We start from the raw sequence: 11,593 nt of genomic DNA on the forward strand, positions 1-11,593 counted from the left end.
TAGGAAACAAGCTGTTGATTTGTATTAATATAAATCAAAGTAAACTTAGAACCAGACCTTGACGTCCTAAGCCTCCTTGAAGGGTCCTGTCGTTATGTCTCCGTAAGCATTTACTTGTGAACTGTCTCCCAAGGGAACATAGGACTCTCTCTTATGTCCAAAAGGATTGATACTAGAAAGTTATCAAGCCAACTCTACTCAAGCATCTCTCAAATCTCAACACAAATGAGGCTACTTCCACACTCCAATAACACTCTCTACCTCTACTCCTCTCTTAGAAACTTGAAACATTCAAATTACATCTAGCTATCATTCCATTACATCCAAGCTAGCTGATGTTATTCATGGAGGAGATATTTATAGGAGGGAGAGGTTCCATAAGGGAAGGAAGGAGGAGCTTATCTCTTAGGGAGGTTGCATAAAAGGTGGAACAACTATCCCAAAGGAGAAAGGCGAGCTCAACTGACCCAAAAACTAGCCCTAGGACCACCCATGAAGCAATTTCATCTAGAAGTTTCAACAAGTTGTTGAAAAACTTTCTAAATCTGGCTCGTTGCGGGTGCAACACAGGGACAAAGCGAAGACTTCGCTAGGGCTAGTGTTAAATTTTCAATCTTTGCGAGGAGGATAACTTTTGACTCGCGACCCAGAAACTTAGGTAAAAAGGGTCTTCTTCAAGGATAATGAGATGAGACACTCTTCCTGAGATTACAAGGAAGGTAATCACACATAGTTGGCAACATGACACAATAGATGTCGGTAACATGGACTGGCAGTATCCGGGATCAGGGAATGCAGAGTCGGTGACAAATTATTGTGTAACAGATGCCCCCTAAAGCATGAAGGCCGAGAGAGTGGGAGGGGTGAAATGCTTTACGAATCCATAACTGAAACAGAACGTCCTCGCAGAGAACCTACAGACACAAGTACAACTGATATCTCTGATTCATGAGTACATAGTGAAAGAAAATATATATGCATAAGGCATGGGCACAGCCATCCAGAAGATAAACATAAATGATCTGTGGTATCGACGCAACCATCCAATAAAAAATACCATAAAAACGACTTAGGTATGGTCGCAGCCATGCAATCAAAAGAGTCATGTATAAATCAATCCACACAACCTAGACTTGCATAATTTGAGCCCAGGGTCTTGAATCTTGACCTGTCCATTGTACAATTTCCAATATGCGAATAAATGTGTTGAAGTCAAGCACACTAGAAAAACACCTGATTACCAGCCAATTATGTGAACCGTTAACAAGCATGAAAGAGACCACCAGTAATGTCAATGGTTCTCAAGGTACTGCTAGTACAATCCACAAAGTGTGAAGAATGATTTGGAGTCAAACACTTGTGAAATCACCTGATCGAAGACCAATGATGCAAGCCTGTCGTCGAGTGCGAAGAACTTGCCATTGAGGCATGCAAGCTCCAAGGTACTAGAAAATAGTCTCTAGGTCAACTTCCCGGATAATGAGCTAAAGTCGACAGGAAGCAACCGGTCGAAGGAGGGCCATAATGTTTTCCACATCATCGACGCGAGACAAAGGAACAAGATGATTGTGAATGAGACAGGGAATCTGAGAAAGGTGTGTAAGGCTACAAACTGTAGAAGGATTAAGCTCTTGAACATATCAGCGACACGACTCCAGAATTTGGCAACATTTTGGTACCAAGGGACCAAAGGTCATGACGATGCAGCAGGGATCAGATGGAATGAGGCAAAACGAATAACCCAAAACCCAGAAGGCCGATGATAGAATGAGGATATCCCAACCTGACACGAAGCAGAAAGAGTGTCAATGTCCAAGAGAGACAAGTTGTCGTATTAACTAATACAATCAAGATAATGTTTCCAAATTTTCCCCCACCATTTCTGGTGAGTACCCCAATTATTTTTGAAACACAAGCTTGAATGGGATAGCATATGCTTGTAATGTAAGTTCATCCTTCAGACGAATCCGACCTAGTGATTTTTAACGAGCCCTAGGAAGGAGAAGCTCGATCTCATCATGATGACAAGTCCAATGTCGTCAGGGTTTAATGAGTCTGACATAGGTAAAACTCGGAGTCTTTTTCATGTTTAGAGAGTTTGAAAAAGACATGGAAAATAAAACTCCAAAAGTCCTTTTCGTAAATTTGTCCCTCGAACCTGAAAAAGGTATAAAATAACATCCAAGGGAACCTATTGACCATGAAAGATCAACGTATACCTTTTCGTAGATAATCTATCCCAGCCCGAAAAAGGGGTAAATGTATACTGGGTAGATGACGCTTCGCAGCGTTTAACAAGTTCAAAGCGACAAGAGCTCGGCAATCTTTTCGTTTTTAAAGGGTCGAAAAAGAGCTGAAAGCAGACCTCCCATTTTTATTCTCTTTAACAAGTCAGAAAGGGAAAAATACTCGACAAGCTTTTCATTTTTTACAAGTCAGAAAAGAGCTTAAAGGTGACTCGTCCTGGAGGAACGAGTGGTATAAATGGTAGCAACTGGTTCCGGCAATGGTGGAACTGCTCAAAACATGTAACGGTCAAGAGGCTAGCTAATAAAACCACTCATCATTGCGGTCCCTCAAGAAAGGAGAAACAACCAAGTGAAAGCATATGATCAGCCAAAGAGATGGTGGTGATGGAATGAAATAACCAATGATCATCTAGCAGAAATGAGCTGATTAAAATGGCAATCACGAGATGTAAATGGTGTGGGTTCATTTTTGCACAAGCTTGAGTCATGGAGAACTCTACTTGGATTCGGTTTCATGTTTGCACAATCTTGAAACGAAAAACTATGCCTGCTATAAGTTCGCATGCCCCAAGCATAATGACTCAAATTGAGGTACATGCCCCCCAAGCTTCATTTCATTCAGCAAGGTGGATGGAATGAAGGTTCACTTGCAAGACCTTGGAAACACTCGACTAGGATTTTACGAGATCCTAATTAAAGACTCGATTTGGAAAAGGGAGTTGTTTCATTTTTTAATGAGGTTGACACAGTAAAAGAATTATCCTTATATCTGCAGTTTCATTTTTTAATGAGGTTAACACATGAACAAACTATCCTTGTAACCCTTGTTTCATTTTTTAACGAGCTTGACACAAGACAAGGAACTATGCTCCACCTCTTGTTTCATTTTTTAACGAGGTTGACACAAGAAAAGGAACTCTCCTCATCAAAATTGTTCATGGGCCATATGAGAACATGGCTCCCAAGAGGTCTTCACTAGATGGAAGAACCATGCTCTGGGAGGAATACATGTCATTGGGTACCAACGACAGATCGGGTTCCAATGCCCCCAGTACATGATGTACGAGACCATCTGCATGATCATCAACAAATGTAGAGACGGAACGGGTAGCCACATAATTGACCTGTGGCGGGGAAGGTACTGCTTGCAAACAAGAGCCAATAGGGGATGATGGCTACAAAGGAGGTACTGGGTGACCAATGAATGACAATTGATCAATAGTCACAATTCTTCCGGCGTGCGGAAAACAAACCACACGGAAAAGCGAAGAAATAAGAGCTTGCATGACATAAATATAGTTGCGGCCAAGGAGAAGATTGAAATCTAACAAACCTTAGACGACCATCACGTCTATATATATGCTCTTGCCTCCCAAAGTAATAGGAAACTTGGGAAGGATCCCTAAGGGTTCACTGGTTCCTCCGTTGAAAGCCAACATATTCTAGGTGACAGGCACAAGCTGTGGGGAGCCCAAAGCTTGCCAAGTAGTGGAAGCCATGAGGCTAACAGATGCACCTTCATCCAATAGAGTGCCAAGTATGACCATATTATAGGCGTGTATAGTGATTTGGAAAGGCATATAAGATGGGAGGTGGAAAGTAGTCAAGTGACTCCAATCAAAGGAAATGATAGAACTACTTGGTGGGGGTATCGTATGATTGCCCCCATGCGCTGTAGGAATAGAAGAAGGACTCTCCTGAGTAGCCGGGATAGGAGGGCCATCCTTTGATTCATGAGAATCTGAAGAGATGAGAAGAACATGAGCAGTATGATCATTATGCACTTCCGGAACAGAGTGGGCAACTGGTGGTGAAACCAAGTCGACACTCTCTTCGACCAATGGTTGGTCAAGAACAGACACTAGAGAGTCAGGCTCAGGAAGAGCAGGGTGGGTAAGAGATGAATCTAAGTCAATCTTGTTACCAACCGAGGGAGGGTCAGAAGAAAGCCTCTAATAACCAACATGGAGTTAGGGGTGAGAACCCGTAAGGTTTTCCAAAAATTTAGAGGTTGTATCCATAAGAGGACAAAGGTGAAGAAGATGTTCTCCTTCACATAACTTACAGGGAAATTTAATATTCCCTTTCTTCTTACCATTGCTAGCCAAGAGCGTAGCATCATCATGATCTCCAGAGGTCGATGAGGATGGTTGATCCAAACTTTGAGACCATACGTCCAAGACTCTGGGAATGCTAGGGAAGTCTCGGAGGAGATGATCACCCTTACACAACCTACAAGGGAATTTGACCTTCCATGGAGGATCAGAAGGTTTGCCAGTAGGGGGTACATTTGGAGTAACCTCCGCACGGTCGGATCCTCGCTTAGCTGACTTCTTCTTCTTTGTCTTCTTCTTCTTCTTTTTAGCCTCTTGGTTACTAGATTTGAAACTTTCACCAGGCGAAGTAGAAGAGGAAGGTGAAGAAACAGGGGAATAAGGCGAGGGGTCAACCTTAGAATCATCATAGCATGATCCGAATGAAGGAGATGGCGGGGCTAGAGTCGAGATACTCGGGATTATTGAGGTCGAAAATAACTAGACAAGTAAACCAATAGTTAACCCGGGGAGGGATAACGTTGCCATATAAGGAGCACCGGCATTTCCAAAGGAAGGAAAAGGACCAGGGTTCCCTTCTGAGGGGAACCCTTGACTAGTAGACTCCAGAAATGTTGCCATTGGAATTGACTCTAAAGAATCACTAAGGAAATCAATTGTTACTAGGAATTTTTCGTGGGAAGTTAATTTTAGAACATTGAAACAAAACTTTGCCTTTCCATGTTTTAAGAGTCGAGAAAAGGATGAAAGGTGACTCTATCACTTTCGATTGGAAACAAGCTCGAAAGGACATGCACTCGGATGATCCTTTTACTTTTAAAGAGTCGAAAAGGAACGAAAGTGACTACTCTGGAATTCTAAGCAAGAGGTTTACCAGACAAATCGTAAAACGGTATATACACCTTGGTAATAAAATGAAAGAGAAATGACGAAGGACTTCCCGTATGGTAGTCAATCTTCCTGAATGTTATGTTTGGTGCGTTGCGACTCGTAAGGCAGTAGACTCAGCTTCCTATTGATAATAGGATGATAACCTAGTGGGGTCTCCCAATATATACGCGATAGTACATGGAGCACAAATCCTTACTAGCATCTATTGTATCACAAAAGGAGGAATCACCCAACCTTAGTGAAAACATTAGGGACTAGGTTTAACGACATCGGAACACGTCTCTAGCCTAGACCTCTAGATATGTGAGTGTTAGGTCCCAATGTGTTTTTAAGTTCATTTAATAAATTTTAACAGTTAATCTTGAATTAAGTATCGATTTCAAGGCCCTATCGAATGTATCTTTAATACTCCTAGAATGCAACTAGATGAGCAAAAAGATCATTTTCGTTAGATGAATAACTAGCTAAGGAACAGTGAGAGGTTCAATGCATAATAGTTGAACGAAAAACAAGCAAACCGATCAAAGAAAAAGGAACACTTCTACCATCTATTCAAACTTGCAAGCAATCCAAGAAAGAATTAGAAACACACTTTTTGCTTTTCAATGTCTTAATCGCAAGAATCCACTAATGCAAAAAATCATTTTTCAAACCTTAATACAAGGTGAATGCACTTTTTGATTTTCTTGAATAAATGATAAGAAACTACATGCACAAATGAATCAAAGACTCAAAACTAAAGAAATAATGCTTTTTCACAAAACTGGTGTTGACGCCTAATCATCAGGATTGGGTGAATAAATAAAATCAATGTAAATAAATAATAAGAGACATGAAAATTCATCGGGAGATGAAGTGAATAGTCTCCCTCATGTATATAATGAAGATCAATCTGAAGGAATAAAATATATATGAATCAATTTTGCTTGAGTTACTGCTTGGTCTGACATGGTATCAGAGCCAGCTCCCAAAATTAACTTTTGTGTTGTAACTCCTTGTATCAGTTTTCTGCCATATTCTGTCCTTCTATTCTCTGCACTCTCTGGGCTTTCTGCCATACTGTCCATGTGGTATTTTTTCATAATTGTATTGTTGCATAACTGAGCACCATATTCCCCTGAGCATCGTATTATTCCACGTTGTTGGAGATATGATGCATAACTGAGCATCTCATGATTCCATGCTGCTGGAGATATGCTTCTCCCAATACAATACACTCTAGCCTGATCCTTGCTCGATGTTAAGGGAAATAACCATCTCTTTTTCTTAGAAACAATCAGACTTGTAGAACGACTTTTCATTTTTCTCGACTCAAGGAGGGATGTGTGTGCTGCTTCGGAAGACTTCTGAATGTGAAAGAAGTCGACATTTTTGGTCTGCACAAGAGGGAATTCTTTGAGGGAATCGGCCTTACAATTTGGGAAAAATACATGTGGTAACCTCTATCACATTTGTCGCAGAGCAGCATTTCATTTTCACAATAGCCCTTCACATTATTCACATTGCAGCTGCTCCAGTACGCCCTTCCATACAAATGCGCATGTGAATTGAGCCATGCATTGAATATACACGGCATGCATTGAACCGTTTTTGGTACGCTGACATGGTATACGATTGAAGTTTTTTGGCATTATATTGAGCCGTTTTTGTACGTTGTTCATGACATTGTATTGAGCCCTTTTTTGGTACGCTGACTGCATGGTATTTCATAAGTATTTGAGACATGCATTGAGATTAGATTGGTGAAGACCAAATTCCGATAGCTCTGTTGCCTTTTCCATGTAAAACAATTCAAGAACGCTGCGAAAAAATAAATAAATAGATAAATGATGAGGAAGAGATTTGAAATTTTTGAGAGTGCATAGCTGATCTGAATATTTCTTTGGAATATGTTTTATATTTTCATTAAAGACAAATATAGTACAAAGCCCTATATGGAGAGAATGCCCTTTTGAATTGTAATTTTTTAAAAATTACCACCAGAAATACAATTTTACTGTATATCAGAAGAAGTATTTTTCTATCAGCAAAAGTACTTTTTTACAGTATGCATTCAATCATATCCATCATGGGAATAGTTCTCACTGGCAAAGAGAACTATCCTGAGTGGTCCCGGATGATAAAACACACGCTCATTTTCAATGAGTTGTGGAAAGGAGTGTGTGTTGGAGAGGGAGACAAAGAGCTTGTCATTTGGGAAAAAAAGAACAGCAAAGGTTATGCATTAAATGCAACATCTGTAAATGAAGAGGTGAGTCGCCATATTTCGCCAGTTTCAACTGCTTTTGAAGCCTTACAAAAGCTAAAAGAACTCTATGACTTACATTCTGCACTTGAAGTTGTTCAACTCATGATTAAACTCTTCACTCTTGAACTGCAAAATAATGATCCTCTTGCTCTTGCATCTGAAGTAAAGGCTATAATGCATGATATCAAATCCACTAAGGTTGAATTGGATATTCCTCTTATCACTTTTCTCAAGGCACTTTATCCTACTTACTCCAATTATCTCGAGTCATTGCAAGCAAATGGAAATCTCAAAGATATCACCTTTGATTCTCTTGTGAAAAAGTTTGTTGAAAGAGAGAAAGCTTTTGGAAAGAAGACAACCCCTGAATCTTCTGAAGAGGCTGTGTGCCTTGCTCATAAAGAAAAGCATCTTGCTCAAGATTCTTCAAGAGGAAGAGGTGGTCGAAGAGGAAGAGGAAGATATTTCAATGGTAGGGGGGCAGACACTCTCAAGGAGAAAAGGTAGATTTGCACTGCATACGCTGCAAAAGAAATGGATCACATGATGCCTCTACATGCAAGTTACCATGGGACAAAATTGAGCAGCAAAGAAACCAACAGAAAGGTAAAACTGATGATACAGACAAAGGTAAAGCACTTGAATCCGCTCACTATGTTGTGGCACAATGTAATATTACAGTAAATGAAGATTTATTTAATGCTTCACTTGCTTCTTGGAAAAATGATTGGTTGCTTAATTCAGGAGCAACCTACCACATGACTCATAGAAAATATTTTTTTGAAGAATTTACTGACAATGTTGATGGAGCAGTATACTTTGCAGACCAATCAAAAATCAAGCCATCAGAGCTTGGCACAATCATGCATAAACTGCTTGGTCTTCCAGACTTTCTTCTGCATCATGTTCTATATCTCCCACAGCTCAAGAGAAACTTGTTGTCCTTGGTCCACATCCACCAGCAAGGTCACTCCATTCATATGTTTGAGGCAAGCTTGAAGTAAGAAAAGCATCTGACCACTCACTTGTCATGAGGGGAATAGAAGAAGAAATACTTCTCAAGTTGCAAGGAACATCTACTCGTGCACAACATTTCTCATACAATTCTCATTATGAAGAAGGTACACTTCCATCAAGTTTATTATGGCATGCTAGATTTGGACATTTGAACTATGACAGTCTCCCCTTGTTGAAGAAAAATGGTGTTGCTGGTTTGCCTACAATTCCTAGGAAATTTAGGCAATGTGATGTTTGTATTATAGGAAAGCATAGAAAACAGTCTTTTCATGATTCACATTCAAGAGTACATAGAAAAATTGAACTCATTCATTCAGATTTATGTGGTCCAACGCCTACTCCTTCTGCAAATGGAAATAAATATATGATGACATTTATTGATGACTACACCAAAATGTGTTGGGTTTATTTATTGAAGAACAAATCTGACGATTTCAAACATTCAAGAATTTTCATAAATGGATTGAAAATGATGCACAATCTCATATTGGGTCTATTCGCACTGATAATGGAAAATAGTACACATCAAATGAATTTGAAACCTATCTTCGCCAACATGGGATCAAACATCAAACAACTATACCTTATATTCCCCAACAGAATGGTGTAGCTGAAAGAATGAATAGGACAATTTTAAATATGGTACGATCCATGCTCTTCTTCAAAAATGTAAAGATAATATTTTGGGCTGATGTTGTTCTATGTGCTGCATATATAAATAATAGATGTCCATCTAATGCTATAGACTCCTTATGAAATGTGGTATGGACATGTTCCTTTGGTAAAGCATCTCAGGGTCTTTGGTTCCACCTGTTATGCCTTGATACCAAAGGTACATAGAAACAAACTTGGTGCAAGAAGTCGTAAGTGTATCTTCCTGGGTTATTCAAACACCTCCAAAGCATATTGTCTCTATGATGAAGTAAATAAAAAGTTTGTTGTATCTAGAGATGTAATTTTTCTTGAATCATCCAAAACTGACAATGTTGTTGAGCAGCAACTTGATGGCTTGGATAGATTCACAAAAGAAAAATCATTTCAAGAATTTGATAATCAGATTCCACATCTTGAAGGGGGGATTCCTATACTAGATCAACATGTGGAATCTTCTTCTGAAGAACACTCTCCCCCGCATGAAACTCCAACAACGGATGATGATTTAAGTGATGTGATTGATAGAATTGGGAGACTCAATCTTGATTCAGTCCTAACTCAATCAATGGAGTAGCCTGGAAAATCTGAGAAAGGTCCCCCAAAGTGGCTGACAAAGACACTTGAAAGTTTTCATCCTGATGAGGTTGGAAAGACAGGAACTAGAAATTCAAACCGGCAAAATGTAGAAATTTTGAATAATTTAACACATATTCAATGGAGATTATCCTGATCATGTACTAATGCGGAAAACATACACAATACATAAGCTCCTCTACGTTGATCAAGAATATAGCAGCATCAATAACAATAAAACATCAAGAGCATTCACACATTAACACAGTATGTATCCCGGGGAAAGCATCTCGCTAAAAACCCCACACTATCTGTATATTAATGATTGAGTCATGTAACATTACACAGCATAATACTTCTCACAAGTATCTCCACCTCTGTTACACACAATACAGCTCAGATCTGATCTCCAAATCTCTTCCACTGCTTGCCTACCTCCACTGCTCAATACCTGCTCAAGAACTGATGAGAATTGCTTCCCAAACTCGATTTTCACCTGCAAAATAGTCACTCACTCTTTGTGGACGTGAGCAAAGGCTAAAATGTGGGCCAAATACGTGAGCAAACTCATTGGCATACTCAATCCCTTGATTGTGCAAGATCTGATGCACAACTATAGTCACAACTGATAGCAATCTGATTCTCTACCACCTGTCCCTGTTGAACTGAACATGCACTGACATGCAACTGAGTTAACTGATGTATTCTTTAGTTGTATTATGAGTTAATAATTAGTTTATCAACTCATCATTAGTCTATCTGCAGTTAGACTAACTACAACACTCCATCAACTGTACCTCCAGTCCACTAAACTCAACTCACTTGAGTTCTAACTGAAGTCATGCATGCAACAACTCAACTGACTCATAAGAAAAACGAATTTCCTTCTGACAGCTGCATGTGCCACTTCCGTAGCTCAAACTGAAGTGCTCCAAGAGAATAAGATTAAGTTTATAGTCAAAATATTATTGTGAGATAATAATATTTGACTTTTCTATTTTTGACAGCCAGTCTAAAAATAGACTTGATCACTCACACTGTGATCACTCACACTTTCATCAAAAATAGAAGTCCATCTATTTTTCCCAACTTGATCAATCATCCATAAACATAGACATGATCCATATGTCTAAAAATAGACTTGCGCCAAAAATAGCCTGTGGGCCCACTTAGTGAAGGCGACTCTTTTCACTAAGCTCCATCATCTTGTTGCAATCTCAACACAAAATGGCGGTGATGTAGATGACTCTAATTCACCTGTTGATATGGATGTTTCTTATGATTGTGAATTGAACTTGTCTATAGATTTTGAACCAACTTCCTTCAAAGAAGTTGCTTCTCATGATGAATGGAAAGAAGTGATGCAAAAGGAGTATGATGCCCTCATAAAGAACGACACTTGGAAGCTGGTTGATCCTCCATTAGGAACCAAATCAATTGGCTGCAAGTGGGTCTACAAGAACAAGTATAAAGCTAATGGCTCACTTGACAAGCACAAAGCTAGGCTTGTGGCAAAAGGTTTTGCACAGAAGGAAGGGGTCGATTATGAGGAGACTTTTTCCCACACAACAAAATGGGCTACCATTCGGACACTCTTTTCCCTAGCAGCTCAGAACGGTTGGAAAGTCCATCAAATGGATGCAAAAACTGCTTTCTTGAATGGAGATCTAAAAGAGAATGTTTTTATGTCCCAGTTTTTATGTCCCAGACTAAAGGATTTGCTGTGAAAGGACATGAACATAAAGTATGCAAACTTGTGAAGTCCTTGTATGGCCTCAAACGAGCACCACGAGCTTGGTATGAAAAACTAACTGAGCATCTTCTGAAAATCAATTTCAAACATTATGATCTTGATGATGCAACTTTATTTGTCAAGAAAGTTGGAAAAACAGTTGTATATCTTGTGG

The sequence above is a fragment of the Pinus tabuliformis genome, chromosome 6 (assembly GCF_031772625.1).
Source record: "Pinus tabuliformis cultivar Carrire ecotype Pingquan chromosome 6, CPIR1, whole genome shotgun sequence".
In the NCBI taxonomy this organism is placed as follows: domain Eukaryota; kingdom Viridiplantae; phylum Streptophyta; class Pinopsida; order Pinales; family Pinaceae; genus Pinus; species Pinus tabuliformis.